Source organism: Pangasianodon hypophthalmus, chromosome 23 (assembly GCF_027358585.1).
Source record: "Pangasianodon hypophthalmus isolate fPanHyp1 chromosome 23, fPanHyp1.pri, whole genome shotgun sequence".
Taxonomy (NCBI): domain Eukaryota; kingdom Metazoa; phylum Chordata; class Actinopteri; order Siluriformes; family Pangasiidae; genus Pangasianodon; species Pangasianodon hypophthalmus.
Window position 1 is genome coordinate 8,402,566 of NC_069732.1, and position 24,968 is coordinate 8,427,533.

The 24,968-nt window shown below is 38.9% G+C and overlaps 1 protein-coding gene across 5 annotated transcripts in view; it reads right to left on the reverse strand.

Annotated features, from left to right (window-relative positions):
- The window catches only part of atxn1a (ataxin 1a), a 102,052-nt gene that overhangs the window by 33,656 nt on the left and 43,428 nt on the right, over positions 1 to 24,968 (reverse strand). For all 5 annotated transcript variants that reach the window (XR_003403657.3, XM_053228379.1, XM_034298601.2 and 2 more), the window contains one exon: positions 2,089 to 2,201. The gene's annotated coding sequence lies outside the window, so the exon portion shown is untranslated. The remainder of the gene's footprint in view (positions 1 to 2,088; positions 2,202 to 24,968) is intronic.

The window sequence follows — 24,968 nt, forward strand, 5'->3', positions numbered from 1 at the left end:
ATCCTCTAATGATAGACGTTCGGTTAAAGAAAATGACTACATTCTGCATAAGTTGACAATCTTAATTTTTTTTTTTTGTAATATTGCTGAATAAAAAACATTACACACATTGTGGTACATATTTTAGGTATTCCAAGTTCATCCTTAGTTAAACTACATAGCATGATACATATTTTGTGCCGTTTCTGTTGTATGGTTAGTTATGGTTAGAGCTCTAGATTTAAAAAAAGAAAAAGAAAAAGAAAAGAAAAAAAAACAGAAGAAGGAAAATTCCAAGTTATAAATTAAATGTTGGTATATCCTGCAAAACATAAGACAATATAATCAAACAAAACAAGCTTCAGCATGGCCATTTGCAATAAAGGTATCTGATAATTCCTTTATTTATATAATTATTATGTAAGATATGAGAACATTAAGCCTACTAATAGACATGTTTATTAATTTCAAGTTTAATATTCATTTCAGTTTCAGAAACAAATACTTGGAATAAGCAAAGTTATCTGCCAACAGAATAAAACAATTTCTAGCTTTAAATAAGTATAAAATATCTAGAAATAAGCTTAGCATTTATATTTATATCTTATATATATATATATATATATATATATATATATATATATATATATATATATGTATATATACATATATATATATATATATTTATATCTCTAATTTTCTCTAATAAAGAGAAATATTTGTTGTATTTGCCCATATTCATGATATTTTACTTGTTAACATATCTTTTTTTTTTTTTTTGCAGTGTTAGTTTACCTTTTCCTATTGCTGTATTTCTGACTAATGAATGAACGGGTTTTGCAAGTATATTTTCAGCCCTACACATTTCTCATCCACTGTTTTCCTTTTTGGTTTGTTTAATTTTGTGCAATGTGAAACCGAACCAAAAACAGCAACCAAACCAAAAGTATGAATTTCAATAAATGGACAAAAAGTAATGGACTAAATATCTTCCTGGTATAAATTACATTTTTTATCTTAAGAGTATGCATGTTTTTGAGACTAATACTTTTGCACTAGCCCCTTCATTTCATTTTCACTAGCTTATGTAAAAAGAAATGAATGAAATTAATGTGTACAGAGAGAATAACTGTTTTGTGCATATATACTGTACGTCTCTCACAAATGAACACATTACAGGAAAACAGGCTATTGATAGTGGACTTGCCTGGAGCGTTTAACAACCACACTGTGTTATGTTTGGTGTGTGTGTGTGTGTATGTGTGTCAGAGTGTGTGCTCAGTCTGTTTTCCTCTACACACTACGCATGAATCATAAAAGGCACATTTTTCCTCGCCACAGGAAGAGAGCGGCTGGATTTTCCTGGAGGTGTTTTGCAAAAGTGCAGCTCTGTACTCATGAGTGCGTAGCGTTGTTTGGTAAACACTCGCTCTGTTGCCAGGCAGACCTGCACCTCGGCTGCACCAATCACAGCTCAGGATGATAGGCCAACAAGGTTAGTGCTCTAACGAGCACACTCTTTACACTAACTCAGAGACGGAGTGCCATGCTGCCATGGTGTGCTCGTTAAACCCCAATCACGCCGCGCCTCACCGTAATTGGAGCAGATGCATACATAATAAACAGGAACGCACTTTATTAGCAGAACTGCACTTAGCAGGTCAGATTACTCATTAAACTGTGTGATGTGTGTTCAAATATTTTAACGTACAATCGTTTGAGTTATGGGGAAAACAGAGACACCGGGAAGGATTACAGATCTCAAAGACCAACAGGCCAAAGATTTGTGTGTGGGCAAGTTTTTATATCTTGGTGGGGACAAAATGTACCCACAGGTTTATGAATATCTAACAGTTTTTACCTTGTGGGGACATTTGGCTGGTCCCCATGAGGAAATCTGCAGTTTTTATTTGAAAAACTAAGCATCAAAAGTTTCCTTTTTGGTTACTGAGGTTAATGTAAAGGTTAGATTTAAGTGTCACATATAATCTGCATTAATAATTATTAATTAGGAGATGGTCCTCTAAAGGATAGTAATACAAGATCGTGTAAGAGTGTGTGTGTGTGTGTGTGTGTGTGTGTGTGTGTGTGTTGTAAATCCCAGCACACCTCATTCAGTTTCAGCTCCTGTGTTCTCCCTCCAGTGTGTCAGCGTGTGAAATGGCCCATGGGGGTTCTTACAATCCCAGCACAGCACGTGTTCTCAGGCTTTCGAGCTCGGTCTGCAAACACACACACACACACACACACACACACACACATTATACTTAATTTGTGTGACAAATCCGCTTATTTGAATTTCTATAAATATAAATGACCTCACACACAAACATATGATCAACTTGAGCTGAGATAAAATAGGCTTCACTACAAGGGCATTCCAGGACACACAGATACACACCAGTGATTTTGGCTCACACACTCACACACACTCAGAAATGATCTGTAACACTTAAAAGTTAAATGTAGGTGCTTATAAGTTTGCATTTACATTTACATATATCTGTTGCTATTAGTCAGCTTCTATCAACTCCATCAGTCTTTACAACACAACCACCATTTTGTGTGTGTTTGTGTTGTGCAGGTACATGTTTAAAAGTTGTAGCAGGGTTGCTGTGATTTTTAACCAATGTCATTGCTGGGTTGAGAAACAGTTCACCAACCAAAAATATCCAGCCAACCGCAGTGCTGTGGTCGGAAATGCACACTGATGGCTGATGAACACAAACTGTGCATGGAAATATTTAGTTCTAGTCTCTAATTGCACACATAGACTGCCAGTTAAAAATCTTTGAACATGTGGAGTGTTTTACTACAGGTTTTATTACAGTTTATCCATCATTGGCATCATTGATTTATCCATGAAAAATTAAACCACCAAATCTTTGTAGTTATGTAGGACTAGTTTAGTGTCCACTCTAAAGACAATGTCACAAAGCAGCTTTACAGAAAGCCTAATGTAGATTTAAATCCCTAATGAACAAGTGGCAAGGAAAAGCTCCCTGAGACGACAACTTTCCATTTGCTCTGGCTTGAGAGTTTAACATTGTGACAGTTCATGTTTAAGTTAAGTAATAATTTGTCATTTCAAAGCTTCACAATCAGTAATTCTGCAACACTGTATTCAAAGCTTAAGAGCATTACCGCCATTAAATTCAATTAAAAAAAAAAAAAAGCAATCATTAGTAGGCTCAATTATGCCGCTTTGAGAAGATGGAAAGTAATTACATTGATTTCAATTATTTAAAAAGTTCACTTTTTAAAATTCAGGATGTTAATTATTGTTTTTATTTTATTTTATTTATAAAATACAGTTCAGATGAAATATATAGATTTTTCTTAACTACAGTAATACTCTCAATGGCTATAATCTCCTGCATGCAGAGCACATTTCATACGAGTCATCACCACGCTGTCGCATACCTTCGAGCCCGAAGGCACTTTGGTAATTGTCAGTTTGAATATAGACATGTCATGCAGTCATGTTAAGCCTTGCAGGAAGTGGGAAAATAATAGCAGTCTTACAGTTGGCTAGAAAAATATATTACAGAAGTACTTTTCAACTCCTGAACTTTTCTTGTATATATTCTTGGATAAGCACTTGGATAAAGTTTTTTTTTTTCCTGATATGCTAACAGGCCACTACATGCATTCGCAGGAGTTCCCGTGCTTTCTGCTCATTCTCCTCTTGTGTGGAGGTCTCATGGCAGCTTGCTTGCTGCTCCCTCAGCTGTGGTCCAGTGTCTGACAGATGGCCCATGCAGAAAAATGCCTAACTCTTGGTTACTGTTTTTTTTTTTTTTTCCAAGCATTCAGCAACTCACCAAGCCGCAGTAACATACCTCAGAAATGTCTACTGTACCCCAAGAGTCTGGCTCTGCTTCTCATTCCCCACAGTCTACCACAGTCCGGGTGCACACGTTTACAATTCAGAGTGACAGGTTTTTACATTAACAGTCTCGAGACTGGAGTAACATCTTATACGGCAGAGATTTGGCTCAAATATATGAGCAGACCTGGGGCTTGGGGTGTAATTGAAAATGGAAGTGACATTGAAAAATACTGGATATAAAGTGAGAGCATTTTCCACTCATCCACTCCGCTTTTTATCTCAAGTGCTTTATCGGAGAAATGAAATGGAATGGAGCAGGACCACACCACATCGCCACATCACTCAAATCCAAATCGCTCCGATGAAATCAACTGTGAAGAAAACAAGATACTGAAAAAACTCCACACAAGCATATACACGCTTCAACTAGAACCCAGACAAGGTGAATGAGGCAGAAAAACACACACACACACACACACACACACATTTCTGAATAGAGGCTTTCAATCTTCCTCTTAAGCAGAGTAAATAAGTAAGCACACCTGCATGTGTGGGTGACAAACTAAGTGCAGACCTGACGTCTGTCTACTGTACGTACTAGATCCATCACATTCCTTTCATAATTGTATGGGAATTATAATTACTTTCAAAGATTCAGTAGTCAAATGTGTTTGAATAATAATTAGCCTATGATTCTAGACTGTAACAGACAGCAAATATATGCAGTGCCACTACAATATGTGTTTATATATCTATTTTTTTCTAATGAAAAGACAATCACAGAGGCAGTTTTGCCTTTTTATTTATTTCAGGCACTCCAATGCCCAGTTTGATCTCGCTATTCACTATATACGCTCACTACATAGGGTATAACATATGGCTGTTGTAAATACTATGCAATGCACTAAAAGCACAATAACACTTGAGATTCAGGCATAGAAAAGAGTTACTCAAAAAAATTCATTCATTCATTTTCAGTAACCTCTTCATCCTGACGAGGGTTGCAGTGAATACGGAGCACAGCTCAGGATCAGGAGTGGTGAGGTGACAACACTATCCTAGGAATATCCTATTAACACTATCTTACAAAAATATTCTTTTTTTTTTTTAAATGTGTACGATAATATATGGTACCTGGACCCCACATTGTGAAAACTCTCTCTCTCTGTTTCTCTACTACACACACAAAACTCCGACTGCTGTGCTACAGGCCTCACTACATACATTAATGTGCAGTCACACTTATTGTATCTTTTCCACATATTGCCTGAAATGCAACAAGAGCTCTTTATTTTAAATACATTAGAAAGCCCAGAAGGGATTGTGTACTCGTCACACGAAGCAGCACTCCTTTTTAGCTCAAATTAGTCACTACTAGGAAATTGCTTCAAAAGAATTTGAAAAGGGTGTAATGCGCACTAGTCAGTGAAAGAATATCACTGCGCGAAAATAGATTCACTTCCTTAATGCTTACCTGCAACAAGAAAAGTAAGTGCACTGATATCACCAACACACTTCTTATTTCACAAATCAGTTCATGGTAATAGAGAGTTAATGTACATGATGTGTTATAGCTGTCAGAATGAATTTCACTGTTTAAATATTATTTAAACATATTTAAATGATTACATTTAGAATTTCATGTTCTACTTATAGTAGGTAATATCTGACTAATCTATTGAAATATACAGGTATTTCCTGCATTTATTTTTGGCTAAATAACATTTGTGCTGCTTGAAATAGGAAAAGGACTCTCAATAAATATCATTAACAGCATACTTTATTTTCACATGGTTTTCAATTATTTAGCTATTTTCTTACTGTAAATATGTTTGGTACAGAAGTGATGTTACATGTGAGCAGTTCATTTCTCACTACTGGAGTCTTTCCTCTTATGTGGCTGAATCTCAAATGAAGTTATACTGGGCATTTAGTGTACTATGTAAATATTATAATGATATATTGTTTACTCTTCCACTGTGGCCATGGGAGAGATATAGGGGAAAAAAAGAAGGATAAAGGAGGCTGACTGGGGCAGCAATGACTAACAGGCTAAGGAGCGTGACGGTCTCACAGCTGAGCACTCCTAATCAGCTTATAATTTGATATTAAACATTCTTCCATTTCTCTTCGTCACTCCATGTTGGCCTGCTGCCCTCTACGCTGGCCCAGATACAGCTCCTCTCACGCTCTCTTTCAGTCTCTCTCTCTCTCTCTCTCTCTTTTTGTGCGTGTTTGTGAGTGATTGTCCAAGACAGAGCAAGGGTCGACATCCAAAACCACATACTACTAAACTAAATACTATACCCATTGGCGACAAACTGCTTTGACATGTTATTCAGTACATTACTTTGTGGTTTTGGTCATAGTCAGCGATAGAGATAGGTGCTCTTCCAGGAATCACTCTGAGAGAATCATTCATTTCCAGCATTTCATTTTCAGCAGCCTGACCAAAATCATGACCATAATTTTTGGTGAGGCAGGCCAAGAAACTAATAGCCTCAAACAAAACTAAGTCACGAGGCTATCATGCTTGACTTATGCTATAGGCTACTATCTAGTGAATTTTTAGAATAACTCAATAATAGGCAGTTGAGAGTTGACAACACACTATCATTCAGCTTACAGTTTAGTTTAGTCTTAAGCAGAGGTAATATCATTAACCATGGTTTACAGGTTTCAGCAAAATTTTCAGCCCAACTACATTTCAAAAACCACACGAAATACCTGAAACTAGCCCAAAGGTTTGGGCACTGGAAAAACGGAGACATGTTTTTTCGTTTTCTCAGCCTCTCCATGTGAAACAAGTATTTCACACGTATTTCTGATTGCACCAACATTATCCACTCCATAATCCCCCTTTCCCTCTCCCAATCTCTGCAATATACTGCATCTTACAATAGAAATACTTCTGTACATCACAGACACAATGTATGTACTTTGCCATTCTGAGGAACTTTATTATATTTAATTCAGATAATTTACTATAAAACAAGATCTTGGTGTTATTATTTATAAACTAGCTCAATTTGGCTCCCTTGTCATTAACTGCCCTGATCACTCCTCCTCCACTTAAAATATTCACAGAGTGAGCATGGGGCAGAGTGATTCCTGCTCCATGGATCTCTATTAGCACTTGTTGCAGGTCTCATTTTGACTAGGTGCAATAATAACTCTATGAAAGCTAAGTGAGGCAGTGAGCATGCTGCCCCACGACTGTGCAACATCTAGAAACATGAGCAAATCAATGGGAAATTGGCTTATATCTGTCAAATAATATATATTTTTTAAAAAATCACTGGTCATTCCAAAGAGGTAATTAGCATTTAAGCAGAATTTAAAATATATGGAGTTGTGAAAGAGGACTTTATGAAGATTAGTATTTGTTGAAAAGACAAAATAAAGATTAAAGCTGCCACCGTTCTTTTCTGCAATCAAAAAGCTCAAGCAGAAATCCGTACTGCTCCACCACAACCCATCCCAGTTCTAGCCAAGTAGAAAAGAGAAGAACTTAGAGATTTCTAATGAGAAAATAAAATAAGTAAATATGTTTTTTCCCTTAAATATATGTAATTAAGTAACAGCACAGGTATTCAGCTTCAATAACACTCATGTAAAGTATAAATATCTCAAAATAATATGTAAGTTATAGCATAGCAACAAAGTACAATTAAGCCTGGGTATACTAGGAAAACATAATTGGATCTGCTGTTAAAGGCTTTATGAGGAACAGATCGATTGTCTTTTCGTCATTAACTGGATAGCTAAAAATTGCTGGCTGAAAGATACAGTTGATGAATGAGTGAGTGTTAGGAATTGCAATGACACTGATGTGCTTAATTCGGAGTATTAAAGGAAGCAGCCATGTCACCATATAGAAATGCTAAGGAAATACCTGATTAAGCCAGCTGGTACGACGGATTTTCTCCACAACAACCAACAGTGTGCAGTTATAAAAATGTTTCTAGTAGAAAAACACTGGAACAGGTTATCATTTATCTTCATATCAGTAATGGCTACTTTACTTCTCTCTTTTAAACACGAAATGTTTTCGTGTGTGTGTGTGTGTGTGTGTGTGTGTGTGGTCCTGCATTCATGTCCAGTATACATCTTCCCATCTCTCTCCAGTTACACACACACCCACACCCATACACACGTTTTGCTATATTTGTGAGGACTTCCATTGACACATTTATTACTGTAGTTAATTAACGCCTGAACACCTAACTCTAACCTTAACTTCAGTCCCCAACAGGAAACCTTTAGGCTCTTTTAGTATTACAGATAAAAGCTGCATTTAAAAAAACATTACTTATTTTGTGAGGACAGTGTGATTGCAAGGACATCTGGCACTACCCTTTAATTCTGATGACATTAATTCCTTTGCGTTTAGCCCTCACAAAGAGCTAAATACATGCCCAAACACACACACACACACACACACACACACACTTACTTCCCACTCAAGGTCAGACTGTAAGTGTGTCGGTGAGGGAGTGGTTAGAGATGACATCATTACTATAACAGCTCTGAAGACAAGATCAATAGACGAGTCGTTCTGGGCTGAGGTGTGAGCTCATTTTCTCAGCCAAGACCTGATGACTACAACCTTCCAGTGTGTGTCAGACAGCAAGGGAAAATCCATTATACAGCACACACAAGCAAATCCAACTAGCAGGCTGCTATCTGAGATGTGAATCCACCATGATTTTAATAATGACAAATGACTGTACACAACCATTCACGAGCTAAAAGGTGCTCCCCAGCTTCTCAGCAGCATTAACCCTCCTTTACTCCCTCTCACACAACCCACTGGCAAAAGAATAAGGCTTTATTTATGTTTAGATCAAGCTTCAATGGTACAGTGCCCTCCGCTGGATATGTGGTATTTATAATTGCTTATGTCCTACATGCTGTTCCTATTACAACAAATAAATCACAGCAAGGTCAAACTCATAACTGGCAATCTCAAATCTCAGTTAGCATTCAACCCCACTTCTCTGTTCCTCAGCGATGTTAAGGTGAAACAACACTTACAGTAGAGAAAATCACACATGTACATTCCCTGTCTATAGGCTAAATGAGTATAGAAAGTGCTTCCATCTGCTAAGACCAGGTGAATTGAAGAAGCTTTATTCAGCCCTGCACTGTGCTGTGCTCTCCTCTCCTCTCCCCTCCTCTCCCCTCATTGTCTCTGTGGCATCAGTCTGATGCAGAGATAGTCACGTCTCCGGCCTGTGCTAACGTAACAATCAGGACAAAAGCGGCAGTAAACAGATAGCACCGTGTCTCTCAAGTTACGACGCTGTACTGGAACAACCTCTAAGTCTGGGTTGACCAACACCATTGTCCAGCAATCATACAAAGCCATTCAGATCATAGGTGTACATTACGGTCAGCCATTGTTGTAACACGCTTCAATCAAGCAGGTCGAGGATCAGTTTTCTGGACCCTACTTAAAGCTGTTAAGGCAGGTTTGCTAAAATTCTGAGCTTAAACTTTGGGAGGTGGAGCCAAAGGTGGCTTTTCCAAGATGTATCCAAGATGGCTGCCCTAGTACATTACTGCATTCTGCTCCACTCTCATATTTTGCTCAACTTTATCAACTGCAGCCACACTGTAGCCTAAACTACATCAGAAAGTTATTTATATAGATATTTATATATAGATAGACATCCATTACCTATATTCCCATTCCAGACACCAAATATGGCACGGCTATTCAACATTTGGGTTCAGTAGAAAAACTGTGTAAATTTGACTTTTTTTGCTGTACTGCTGCTTTAAGTCAGTGAGAACAGGCACATACATGTAGACAGAACAGAAACCGATAAAGGTGAAGAAGTCAGTGTATGCAAACAGGAAAGCAGGCACAGAGAGAGAGAGAGAGAGAGAGAGATAGGAGTCCAAGAGTCTGCCAAACATTGTCAATCAGCTGTCAAACTGTGCACATGCTTCTTACATACTGCAGTCAGTTTATAGCCAGGCAGGAGGCGCTGTTCTGTAACCCACACTGGCATCCTAAAAAACAAGTAAATCCAGAATGCATTACTCTAGCTCATGCAGTGAGTGTAATTCTGATCTCAGATGAGTTTGTTAGGCCTCTCTGAGCATCAACACAGACTAAACAGTGCTTCCAGATCCATACACTTTTATAGTAGGTTTGTATCACTCCAAACAAATGCACTACTGGCAAACAATAAATTACAGACAAAAATCAGTCATCTATATTACTACACAGCAACACATATGTATACTGTAATCCATTATTAAACACACACTGATCCGAGATATGGACTGGCTGAACAGAGCCTGAGAAAGTAACCAAAGTGATATGAAGGAAGGAAGGAAGGAAGGAAGGAAGGAAAAAAGGAAGTAATAGTGATAGTAATAGTGAAGTGACTTGTGGCCAAGTATGGTGACCCATACTAGGGGTTTGTGCTCTGCATTTAACCCATCCAAGTGCACACACACAGTAGTGAACACAAACACACACACCGTGAACACACACCCGGAGCAGCGGGCAGCCTTTTTTTTTTTTTTTGCTGCAGCGCCCGGGGAGCAGTTGGGGGTTCGGTGCCTTGCTCAAGGGTCTCACCTCAGTCGTGGTATTGAGGGTGGGAGAGAGCGCTGGTTATTCACTCCCCCCACCTACAATCCCTGCCGGACCCGAGACTCGAACCCACAACCTTCAAGTTCACCTTCGGGTTGCAAGTCCGAGTCTCTAACCATTAGACTGCCCCCTATAATGAAGCAGTGGTGGACTTTCCATAGGTATAGGTGGGGTGGAGCCCTATCAATATACATATATATCAATATATTAACTGATACTATACCATATATTCAACAAGTGTTGTTCTTCACAGAGTCCTCAGTCACAACCTCATACATTTTAAATTCTGTTGAAATACTAATTATCTCTTTTGAGTGAACAGTCATGTTGCCATCATGGGGCAGCGTGCTCACTGCCCCATTTAGCTCCATAGAGTTCTTATTGCACGTAACAGTCAAAAATGGGAACTGCAACAAATGCCAGCAGAAGCCCACTGGGGCAGGAATCAAACTGCCCTGTGCTGTTGCTCTCATTTTGTTTATGAGTGGGGGAGGGGCAGCTGACATGACACTCAGCAATATTACCTCTTCTGTGTTTGTCTTGCACACTGTGAAAATGGTTTCTTCACTGCATTTCTTTTTAAACACAGCTGAACACAAGTTATCAAAATGAACACTCTAGTCCATAGTTTTCAGTCTTTTCCCTGAATAGAAAGAATGAAATTAGTGAGTTTAATCTACACTGTTATCTAGCTGGGATGTTAATATTTTTTTTGGAGCGCAATCATCAGCAAATAGAAGCAATCAAAGTTGCACCAGTTGCTTATAAAGTCTGATTTCAATAAAGCTATGATCGAAACATTTGCACATCTGAAAGATCAATGAGATAAATTTCTTTACGAACAAGACAAATTAGCCAGCGAGGTTGTACTATTATGCCAGTTTGATTAACTAAGGGAATTGTATTGTTTGACTTTTTGTAAGGCTATTCGTCTGTGCCAGGGCACTAACTTTTATACCAGATTACATCTTTCTGTTGTCTCCTTTGGTTTACAAAGTTAGTTTGCTCACTTTCATTCACGTCTTGTCAACTCTGAACTGCCTCTTATGGGATTATTCTAAAAATTCACTAGATAGTGGCCTATAGCATAAGTCAAGTGTGATAGACTAGACTATCGACTTAATTTTGGTTAAGCAAAGAAAGAAAAAAGATTAAAAGCCATCTGATATAAAGTTTAGACAGCTAAATATTGAATATTAAGTAATTCCACATGTGCACTGAGTAGCAGGACAGCCAGTGAACAAAGCCAGTGCTACAGTGTTAGCTCACTGCTGGGACACTAAGTTGCCTGGTAACTCAGTCACATAAAGATCTGGTTGCATGGTTACAGAGCACAAGCTCGCTTTGCTGTGGTCTGTTGCAAGCAGACACAAACATGATTAAGAAGTCAAAGCCAAAACAAGCTACTTACCTCACTGCACAAACACACATGCTACACAAATATGCTGAGGCGGTTACAATAAGTGCTACGAGGTTGCACACCTCAATGAATGCCTTTATGCTTCAAAGACAGTGTAATCAAAAAACAATTACTGTAATTGTTGGTAAGGCGTTAGTAATGGAAAACTACAGACACATATATTAGATACCTAGCCAGCTGCTTGACTATCATATTGGTAGTGTGTACAATCTAGAAATGATCAAAATATTTATCATAAATATTTAGAAAAAGTATATTCCTAAAAAATGTAGATATAATAGAAATACATATGTTTTTCTTTTAATTACATTTTTGTGAAAATAATTTTATGTGTAAGTATAAATGTAAAAAGTTTATTTCATTGCTTTTATTGCTACACGAAGGTAATGTTAGCTTCCGCATGTATTGTCTTGCAAAAAGTGAAAAAAAAAATTTATTACCATTAAACTTCACACAGAAATAATAGACTTAAATGAATAGATTTGCAAAAAAAAATAAATCAACAACATTTCCTTCAAAACCTTAATTTTTCCTCAGTATTATTCAGAGGATAAATAGCTATGTTAGCTTTCCATGTTATTAGCTGGGTACGTTAGCTTGTCAGATTATTCATTTGAGAGCATTTAGTTTCCTTCCATTAAGGCAGGTTCAGGAAAAACAACAACAACAACAAAAGCCCACAAAGTCTGGCATTTTTCCTAGTTTTCTGTACTTTTCTATATTTTACTCAAAAGATTATTAGCTAGCTTGCTAAGTTAGCCAAATTTCTGTGCAGACATTAGCTAGCCGTTACCTTACCCGACTATTCGTTTGACAACGTGTTATGCCCTTCCATTAAAATAGGTTTTCTATAAAATGCCTTTCAAATAAAAAGGGGAACGGTTAGGGCAGGTGATAACACTGCAGTAGAAAAAACACCAGTGAAAATCAAGGACTTAACAAAGTAGCTCAGTATATCAATCTAATTTACACAGTGTTCTTAGTTTTCTTTTCTCTATATACTATATACTCTATATTAATAAATGCTTGGTGAAAAAAAAGGTTTTTACAAAGTTTTTAGATTGCTAGCTTACAGATTATTAGCTAGCTAGCTAAGCTAGCCAATTTAGCCAATTTTTTCTGCAAATATGCTAGTTATTTTAGCTTTCTAGATTAGATGATTCATTTAAGCAAGTAAAGATATAGTTATACCAGGGGAAAAAGTTGTAAACAGGCTTAATTTACAAGTATATTAGAAACTACAGGTTACAGTATGGACTCAGATGGTACAACTGTTTTCAACTGGAAAAATACATTATATCAGAAACAAGCAATGTTTGCTGCAGAAAAAAAATCACCTTTGATTCTGCTATGTATCTTAAAGAAAAAAGACTGAAAATGAATGTGATTCTATGGGGAAAGCATACTTCTAGGGAATATGCGCTGCTGTCTGTGATACAGGTCTCTGTGTATATCCATGGGGAAAACCCAGCACACACAACACAAAATGGAAAAAGATCTTTGATAGGCTGACATCTCACTCTGAGCCAGACACTAAGAAATGACATTTGTTACAAATTGTATTGGGGGCGTCCCGTGGCCCAGCGCTGTTAACAGAACAGACGCTGAGGCATAAAACACAGCTTTCATTAGAGTGCATGGATGCCTGACAAAGTCGCACTCATTATTTGAGACATTTCCTTGGTAACGATGTAATCTCATGCTTTATTACGCCCGTCTGCAAAACTTTCTTTCTGTCGTTAACCAAAACCGAGTGTGAGTGTGAAACTACATAAATGTGACATATCAGAGATCAGACACCCTGAATCCACCCTGAATGATGTGTATATCATTATTTATAATCAGTGTGATCTATGGATTTACTTTATAATAAAACTGATCTGAGCTGGTTTAAACCTCCTTCACTGATAAGTTGGTCTGTGGAATTTAGCCCTCATTCATCTCTAACTATAGAGAGTGATGCGGCAGGGCTTTAGCCTTTTAGACTGTCCAACTCTCTCAGCTCCTCATCTGTACATTCTGCTCAAACAGATTAGCTTCCAAAGCTTCAACTTTCACACTCATACTGCCATAGTACTCGCCATCTCATAGATCGAGTCTTTGCTGTAACGCAGAGTAACTGCACTGTATAGCCGTGGTGCATTCTGGGCTAACAGTGAAGCGTAAGCTGTAACTGTGACTATGTACAGGTGGTGAATATTTGAAAAGCGGCTTTATTGCCTGTCTGTACTTCAAAACACATTTTTTTAGAGAACGTTCCTGTATTTATAGCTGCTTCTGGGTTTGGGGGCGTTGACAGTAAAAGGTCGCCGCCCACTGTTATGCAATAGATTCAGCCTGTAGAGGGAGCCGGAGTTACGATTTGACTCTTAAAATGTTTATTAACACTAGGCCTTTTTTTTAACTGAACTAATGACTTGTATTAACTTAATACAGGAATAATCTTTTATATGAATATCTTTGCAGTTCTAAAAATTACATTTAGACTTTAAGAGACTTTAAGAGTTAAGTGTAGTTTACTGAGTTAGTCATACAGTGAGCGAATATTTATAACCTCCATGGCTGAGGTCTCCATAACATTTGCATAAGAGCCGTGTGCTCACACCCCACTCATTTACATACACAGGACAATTCACACAAAGCCTATCTGTGTGTGTGTGTGTGTGTGTGTGTGTGTGTGTGACATTAACAGCGTACATGCATGAATGTCTGGTGAGTGTCACCACGCTCCCTCCCTTGTTATCAAAGCAGCAAAGCGGTGTGTGTGTGTGCGTGTGTGTGTGTGCGTGCGTGCACGCGTGCGTGCGTGTGTGTAGAAGCTGTTAAGCAGGATTGTGTGTACTCTAGCAAAGCGAGGCTTGCCGTATGTGTGTGATGAGTCACAGCCTGACACAGCAGGAGGATTAATTACACTCCCTGAGTCTGTGTGTGTCTGTGTGAGCGTTTGTGTGCGTGAATGTCTGTGTGTGTGTGTGTGTAGCATGCAAGTCTGAGCATGTGCACGCATACATTAGTGTTATCCTGAGTATCGGCGGCCATGTTTAAGTAAAAGAGTTCAGTTCCACAGGATTACGGCATGCATCGGATACAGCTCATTGCTCTTGCCCCAGGACACTCACGTCATCAAATACAACTCGACACAACATCAGCACAGTTCACACAGACTGGCTACACAGGGGAAGGCAGCTAATGCATGCTCAAAAATTCACTAGAAGTCGCCAGACGATGTCAAACTAATTTGTATATTCATTGAACTGAATATATTCATGATCATTTGCATATCAGAATGTATAAAGAGGGAAGATTTTCTGAAGACATTCAGAATGGAACAGAATAGATTATGATAGATTATATCATATGTATTTCTTACAGAAAGAAATACTATTTATGGTTTACAAAATACAAAAAAACCTACAAACATTTCTATCAAGAAATGAAAATCTAGCCAAGTAAAATGATTAAACAATAGAGCAAGAGAGTAAAGAAGAGAGTTTAAAATGAAGACTAAAAGTGAGTATTTAAGACCAATAATGGTGATTAGTGTTTGTTTGCTGGGAACAACGGTGATCAGTGATTGGTCACAGAGACCAATCGTGATCAGTGATTGGTCACAGAGACCAATGGTGATCAGTGATTGGTCATAGAGGACAGTGGTGATCAGTGATTGGTCATTTGAAACAATGGTGATCAGTGATTGGTTGTTGGGAACAATGGTGATCTGAAACTAGTTGTTGGGAACATCAGCTTGTGCAAGAGCAACTCAGTCAGACTTTACACACAGGTGGTAAACTAAACCTGCTCTCTCAACTCGTGATGTGAGCTTAAGCATCAGATTGAGTGCAGGACAGTCGCTAGGTGCTTTTTTTTTTTTTAATAAAGTCAACAGATCTAGCAAAAAAGATGCTTAGTCAGCAACACTGAGCAGGACTGCACAAAATTTTCCCTGGGCTCTCTCACTGTGCAATCCCCAAACCTCAGCTGACCATTATCATGACTCAGGCTGAAAAATGGTATATCAGCAGCTTATTTGTATAACACTCAAGTCATAATCCCTACTCACTTTTTAATTTCGGCTGTGTATGATAAAGGCTGAGTCCAGCATGGCCAAAAATAGCAACACTATAAACACAACACTTTAACACAGTCATATCCTATCAAATTCTACAGATATCAGGATATTTAGAAATATTCAATTGTAATGGCTAGCAGCTTTTCTGTTTCACAGTGACATTTTCAAAATTTGCTGTAGTTATTATTAATATCAACTGTTAGTCTAAAGTGATCTCATTTTTAAATAAAGGTTTTTGCCACAGCCAGCCCTGGAGTCCAAGACAGCATAACTGGCTTTCTGAGTGGAAAAGTTGGAATTACGGCCTCCCGTGTCAATCAGAGCAGCACTAACCAATCGTGGGCTCAGGTATGTGGAAGAGGGTAGATAGCACTTTCCTCTGAGTGTATTCAGTTGTGCTGTGATGTAGCATGAAGAGCAGTTTGAAAAGATGTGGTGGCTTCACTTGTCTTGTAGGAAGCACGTGCTAGCATTCACCACTGCCAACTGTTGTGTGACAGGTGAGAACTAGCTAGTGGGTGGGAACTGGCAAATGACCAGATTGGGAGAAACTGTGCAAATAAATAAATAAACAAATACATAAATAAATACATAAATATGGTCTGGAAATTAGCTCCAAATGCAAAGCTTTTCAGCTCTGTCTTTTTTTCTTAAAAAGCAAATTATTAAGTACACATTATGCATTGGAGAAGTGGAAGCTTGTTAATGTTTAATTGCTGTTGCAATTTCCTTTACAGGCAGCAGAGGGCTCTAAAGATGACAGCTCCATGTTGCATGATATTTCTCGGACACCCTGTATAATACATAAAACGCACAAAACTGAGATTTTAGCTTGGTCTTTACTTCACTAAACTCTGTCAGAAGCCAGTTTAAGTAACAAGGTCACTGAGCATCAGCGGGCATTTATATGACCCAGTGCTTCCGCTCAAAACTATCTGTAATCTAATCAGTCATGACCAGCTTTCCAAACCTTGAGCTCTTCCTCACAGTAGCCTGTCTGCACTAAAATCGTCTGCTTTATAGCCACCAGTGGGCCTTTTCATATATATCTTCTGTAGCAGTTTTACAAGATTGGTGTGAGGCTTAAGAGGAAAAACTTTTAAACAGGAGGTATCAAATGATCCAGTCCAAAGCCGTGAGTCATACACACCTGTGCCTCATGCACATTTTCCCCTACATTCCACACACACACACACACACATACACACACACACACACACCCTTTACATACACTCCTATTCTGTAACCTCAAACTTCACAGCCGTCATCTGACTATGTTAAGAGCGTTAAGATCTGGGCTGTGTCTACGTGCCTGGGTCAACTCTCATCTGCAAACAATTTGGAAGCGGTCAGTGGTTTTCCCAAAGCAATGCAGGAAATGTTCGTGCATCTCCATGCAATTTTGGTTAACAGTCATCTGATACGTCTCTGTTGCAGCACTAAAGCCTCAGAGAGAGTTTGAGTCAATGACTAGAACTAGAAGCATGCCTGAGATTATGGAGAGGCATAATCAGTTCGTTCTGCATGTATTTCTGATAGATTAGGCCTGTCCTGAGTTTGAGTAATAGCCCAGCACACAATGCACCAACCGGAGCACTTAATCCACTTTGGGCAGGAGCGGGACGGGCCCGGGGGCTGGAGGAAATGACACGCGTCACTGTTAATGAGCCAGAGCCTGGGACGATACATCAGCATTAAGACATTTCACATTCACACAGCTGAAACTGTGAACTATTCACTCTCAGTCAGTGTGAGCTGCTCCACCTCCTCACACACACACACACACACACACACACACACAGAATTGGGAGAACAAGAATCACAAATCCAGCAGTCTTATGCAAATCAAATACGCGCACACAAAACAGGCACTCATGCACAGACACGCTCTCACACACCCCCTGTGTTCAGCTTGACACGGTGCTGGATGCTCAGCGCTGCAGAAAGTCCAAGGCAGCAATAAAACTGCCAGACTCCCACGCTCTCTACTCCAAACCTCCCCACTACAGCGGGACGTGCAGCTCAGGCATGGGGAGTCAGCTGTGTGTTTGCATGTGTGCATGTATGCGTGTGAGTGCGTGCATGTATGCGTGTATATACACACACATATATATATATATATATACACACACACATTGGAGGGTTGGAGGGGAGACCAAATGCCCCCAAAAGGATAGTAACACCTGACACTTGTGAAGGAAAAAAACTTGTGGGAGGTCCTTACAAGGATAGTAAAACGTGTGTGTGTGTCCTACGACAAGGCCAGGCCTTCATCAGTGCCCCAGTGAGACCCAAATAGGCAAAAACCCACTGTCTGAGCTACAATTCCTGCTAAAAAAAAATTCAAATTTTAATTGCTTAAAAGATTTAGTACTCAAATGCATACTGTCCAGACTGCATAACTTTTACTATGAGGTAAATATCATAGTATTATAAATATTTTCTCAGCTACATGTCTCACGTTACCTAGCGTCCATGTAAAAATCAGCCATTTTAAACTCATCTTCATGCAGGAATAAATTTTTCATATCCAAGTCCCTCCATGTCACAGCTAGACTGAACCTCTGAGTGGCTTTCTTTTCACTGCATATGCTCAATACATAGGGTATAACATAACAGTCATGAAACCTACACGGTGCACTATATGGCCAGCAGGACGGCAGTTGGAAATGAACTACTTACATGTAATATCTCTTTTACAAGGATAATTAACAAAATGTAAAAGTGAAATATGCCACAAATGATATATTTACTCGTATTCCTTTTCCTACATAAAGCAACAACAGTCATTTTTGCAAAAAATGTTGTAGAAATGTGTGTTTTTTTTAACAGATTTACAATAGGTGACTAAAGGTAGACGGTTTGTAACTACAGCTAGAACATAAGATGTTGATTTTCTGCCTTTGGATATGTAAATACTATGCAACTGTGTATAGTGTCTGAATTCAGCCAGCTACTTGACACCTAGGTGCCCTCTCTGTCTCAATACACTCCTACACAGACGTCTATAAACCCAGCAGAGAAACAGTGAAGGAGACGTGTTAGCTGCATGCAGGAAGGAGTTACACAACTTTGCTTTCTGCATGGTGTTCCTGTTTGTGCAGTCATATGATACCGAATTACTGAATAGAGTCTCGCCGTCCAGCAGACAGACAGACAGACAGACTGACAGACAGACAGACAGAAGAGAAGAGCGAGTTCCGACTCCAAGACCTGCGGTGAATTGTACACACACACTTGTCACTCCAGTTGTGGCTTTGGCAGCCTCTTTGCTTCCCCTCTACCTTTGGCTAATGCTGCTGCCAGTCACACCATCTGGAAACTTCCGTGCCAGCTGCTATCCAAACCCCCATCCGTATTCATTAAACTCAATGTATCTCCAGTTTATGTGAAAGAAAAATACATCTATATATATATATATATATATATATATATATATATATATATATATATATTTTTGTAATCATAATTTTTTTTATAATAATTATAGCCAGGGTATTATCATTTCTTTATGTTTACTACTTACTATAGAGTTTATTTTTTTGCCATATTAAAGGAGCTGTCATTTTTAGAGCCATCTGCTGCCTGTGCAGTGTATGCAAGCCTCTTAGTTTATTAAACCAATGCTAAAACTAATGCTAATTTTTGTCATTGTGGATTATACAAAGTGTTCCAAGAGAACTTTTCTACTTTTAGATTTAAAAAAGCAGTTTGAATTTTTAGAGCCATCTGCGGTTTGTGAAGCAAAACCGCTCCAAGCCTCCGCTTTACTTCCACCAAACACACCTCATGTCAAAACTGTATGCCTAATGTGTTTGGCTTTTTTAAGGAAAAAAGTCAGAGCTGTACAGTTCTATTCAACTGGGGGGTGGAGCTTTTTCTGGGCCATAAAAAATACAGAGACAGAAGCCTGAATACAGTCAGATCCATTGTATGCAATATTGCAAATCAAGATTTTTTTCTAAGGAACCGTTGAAACCATATGATTATTACGGATCTACAAACACTTTTAAATACTTACAAGTGTATCCAAAAACCTTTTGTTTTCTATTCATGTTATACTTGCAATTTTATCCTTTTTCATGTTTATTTTAAAACTTTTCCCTATTGCCATGCTTTGTTTTATGGTTCCACATGAACTGTGGAAAACCTGGCAGCATGCTGAGAAGCTCGCACTCTGATGTGTCATCACTGTCCAGTACCAAGTCTCGAGTCAGAGTTATAAAAGCTGCTGTGATGTGTCAATATCTGAATGTGCTGGAGGCTGAGACAGAAGGAAGGGCCTGCTCACACTGGAGCTGTTAATATCAATAATCAAAGCCTTAAATGGGAGAAATGTGTGCACCGGCCAGAAACAAAGGTTTCACAAACAAAGCACAGAAAGTCAGAGGAACTTCATCTCCTTGACTAGTGCCACAGACTCGAAACAGATGAGATGCTTTGAATTTGATGCAAAAAGAATAAACACACACGTCTCTGTCCAATCTTTTTTAAACATTCTGTTTGTGTCGTCAAACAACCCATGTTGTAAATTGGCTACTCATACCAGAGAGGGTAAATTCAATGAAAAATCTATGAAAGTCTGTGAAGACTCTTCCATTTCTGAGTGAATGTCTCTAGCCCTGTAGCTAGTCTCTGGTCCAATGAGCTGCCTTAAGCTAAATAATTTACATAAATGCATGTGACTGGATAAACACCAAGCTGCGCTGCTTCTTGTTTATAAAATTATCGTCACTGAAGTATGGACAGTTTTTTTAAATATGTTTATCAGGTTTTGTTACAGTATTTTTTCATGTACCTTTCTGACTGTATGTAGTATAGTATGCTGAAATACTTTTCCGCATATGGACTGTGGTCCATCACTCCACAACCTCTTCAAGCTTTCAAGGTCAAAATGAAGGTCAGACGTCTTGCAGTTGTGGCATTATGTAACCCTGCGGATAACCACGACTGTGCATGGAATGATAACTCAAAATGCCTAAAGCTGTTTGCCATGTACATCCCAGCTCTCACCTCAGCCTGAAGTGCAATGCAAATGCTTTAGATTTGTTCTGACTGATACAATCAAACCGGTTTGGGTGATCACGCCACATGTCACACTAATAGTGTCATCATAAATTACAATCAACAGTACATACAGTACATGGAGGAAAAGAATGAATGAAAATAGACGCAGCCCAGCTCATAATGCTGCTGCTGTTCCAGAGTCTCCCATCCATAACCGATATATCCTTCACATGGAAATGTCTCATTGATACAGAAAAAGAAATAAGAAAAGTTGCTGTATATGAGACACACCCATTACAGACAATGACAGGCAGGATTTCTCTGTTGTACTGCCCAGTCAGAGACCCTGTCACGTATGTGTGCCGCTTACATGTTACAGGAGAAAGAGAAAAAGAGAGAACCAAGAATGGAAGGAATTGTGAAAAATGAGGGGGAAAAATGGAGGAATGGGGAGACACTAGTAGGCGATTTCTCACAATTACGCAATTCCCATTGTATAACAGTGTGGGCGTCACCCACATTCTGCACAACAGCAACCCATATACTCGCTCTGATGTATATTTAGAGCCGCGCACCGACTTCGCACACAAACACACACACACACACACATCTCTTTTCTGCTGCTGCTTCAGTGCCACACGGAGCCTCCCTACTCAATGGAGTAACCTCCTAGTCAACTCACTTACAAGTACAAGTCAAATCCAAAGTCCTTAAACTGCTAGTCAACCCAAATCCAAGTCCTTAAGGGATTCCTAGGGAAGAGGAAGAATATTCTAGATACCTGCAGGTATTGCAGCAGGCTGGGCTTTGTTCTGAATACCATCATTTGATACTAAAGAAACAATTATTCACGTAACCTATTTCCTCATGCCAAAGCATGCAAAGTTTAGTATAGTCCCAGCTAATTATTCAATTACTAAATTTAGAGCATATTATTCAGTAACTCCAGTTAAACTAATAGGAAAGGTATGCAGTTACAATAGCGAGCATTATGAAAGTTGAACCCGACAATGGACCAATGAGTTTAAAGGGTTAAAAGAGTACTCCAATGTTTTTTATAATCTAATCTCTAGACACCACATCAGCAGCATACTGTAGGTGTGATTACCGCAAATATGTATTTCGACACAGTTCCCTGTTCTGAGATACACATGTAAAACCTGTTTACTTGAAACTCATTTACAAAGGAAGTCTATGGGGAGTTGTATACATCAGCAGATGCGCAAAATATTTGTCTACATAATGCAAATACAAAACTACTGTTCCACACTAGAAATCAAGGTCTCAGGATGAGACAAACAGAAGAGAACATCTTACCAAAGTAGTTCTTATGTAAGGAAGAAAAAAATCGTGTTGTTATACGAACGATCAGCCATAGAGTGGTGTGACACAGCCCAATGTGAAGCGGAGTTGCTGTCACCACAGTGAGGTTGATTATTTTCATATAAAGGAACATCCGGAAGTGTTTAATTCTTCGTAAACCACAACAATTTGCCAACTCTAACATTTCTTTTATTTATTAAAGAATGACATGTACTCTGTAGCCATTTATTGTTATGTTTTATGTTGCGGAACGTCCATGAAACAAGTTACTTCCTGTTATCACTTACATTATAGCAGAGCCTTTCACCAGACACATTCTCTTCTCTCTCTTGAGGCTAATAAGACAAAAAAAGCAGGTAGTCATGTTACAGAGAAACTGTGAATCGCTTGTGTGATGTGAAACTTTATCTCTGTTCTGAATGTTACAAATCACTGACACTGGAGACTCCTTCCAAAAACTCTAAATGTCTTCACAGAAAATTTCACCATATCAATAATTACAGTTTATGTTGTTAGTACAGAAACGATAACTGATTGATTATTAAAATTGATTATCAGATTTTTTTCTTCTTCTTCTGTCTTTGCTTTTATAATATTATAATCAAGTAGTATGACAAACAACCTCCTGTGACATGTGACCTAGCACACATGTTTTAAAAAAAAAAAACTAACCCAAACGTGACACGTTTCCCATCCTGACACTCAGCAGGTACACAGGTCACACACAGCACCAACTCATCCAGTATGCTGTGGTTTTTTTTTTTTTTCCTGTAACCCTTCGGGCTGGTGAGGAACTTCTCCAACGTGATCAGCATCTATGCTGTGATCTCGCCTCATATTTTTAGCAACAAAGTAGCACCTCTCGGAGCTCACAGCTCTCACACTTGGTGTGGAGGAGAGATTCCCGTTGCACACGCAGTGGAAACACTACACAGCGAATGTGTGCTGCAGGAGGAAGCGACAAGCATTTACTGATTACTGTGTACTCAGCACCTGCTGTGCTCCACACTTTTTTTTTTTTTTTACCATGAGTGCAGGTGTTTTGATTTGGTGATTAATTACATCAGCAATGGGGAGCATCAAAAAGGTCGCAGTGCACCAAGGGACCAACGGGTCTATTCAGTTTCTGAAAGTGATCCAAAGGTATCGCACAACACAAAGTCAGGATATTGAAGTGCACTCATTTTCAAGACAAAGAATTACACAACAGCATGGTCCAAGACTCATTGGTTATCCAGCTCTGCTTGCTAAACCCTGTGTTTTTAAGTGTCGTCTGGATAGCGATTAGCAGCAGGAGGTCTAGAGGAGTCCAGAACAAGGCTGAGCCTACAATTTTCCCTCATCCCTGCAGATCTGTGCGTGTGTGTGTGTGTGTGTGTGTTCTCTGGCATTATAGCTCAGTCTCCCGTCTATGAATCTAAATTCCCACTTACACCTAATAAAAAACTCCACCCTGAAACACGTTATATATGTTTATGTTGAAATATTTGAGATGCTGGTTGGTAGCTGAATTTGCTGGTTGGTGCTGAATTTTCATTATTCTCATGAGAAGTTAGCGGGTGTTTGGCATCACATGACGATACTGCTGGTGCAGGTCCAATGCGTTTAATAGGAGAAAAAAAATTCTGTGATTGAAACACGAGGGTTTATATAAATTATAGTATAAACTCTGAATCCAAAAAGCTGACATGTTATGTAAATTTTGTGAGTCAAATAATGAATATTAATAACCATTGGGGTCTGCTTATGAATATTAATCAATAGTAGGAGGTCTGAGCGAAGAGTTGAAAGGGGATGAAAGTAAGCAGTCTATTTATTAAAAATAGATAGGCAGGGTTTTCAGAATACAAATCGCTGGAGATGTGTTTCACAGACACACAAAGATGGCAGAATATAATAAGACAGCACCTATAAAACCAAACCGAATAAACAGCATCCCACTTAAACTAATTATAAAGACAGCAAGAGAAAACCTGAGCAAATAAGCCAATGACAGATTACATTAATATATGAAACTGGGGGCGAGAGAGAGAGAGAGAGTATGTGAGGGGGATTGATGTTTGCTGCCTTGGTCATGAAGCGCTGTGTATCCTTTCATGCATCTTAATAATTTTATTACAGACGTGTTCCTTGCACCACCTCAGTTAAGCCATGAAATACTGAGCTTTCCCATCTGATACCCCCCAAAAGTGCAATCACGGAAATAAACACTTCTCTCCTGTCTCTTTCTGTATAAATGAGCCTCCACTAAGCTTTTTCTGGACATAAGGGTGGTTATATCAGGGCCATTCCAGGGTTAAACAAGCCATCCGGGATTCTTCTCCATCTAGAACCAAGAGATGGTGCCATTTATAAATGTACCTACAAGTGTAGGTTGGAAGTGGTCCATTTGTCACCTGCCTTCTTAGTGACAGTGACAACAGCTTGTCCCACACGTTCGCCAAGGCTGTTACGATGGAAACGTGCAGAAAACGACTAAAGAAAAAAAACAGGAGTAGAAATGTATAGTCTACGGCATCTCCTCTAGGTCCGAAGTGTGAGCCTCGCCGTTATTCCACTCTGGCAGGTGATGAAATGTGTGCTTTGAATAGTAAACCACACACAGCTGTGCCAGTAAAGCTCAGACAGGGCCAGGGGCCAGCGGGGGATCGAGCGATACTGAGATGGTTAGATAAAGTGTGCGATGGAGGACGGCAGTGAGTGACTTATGTATGGCTTGTGAGGA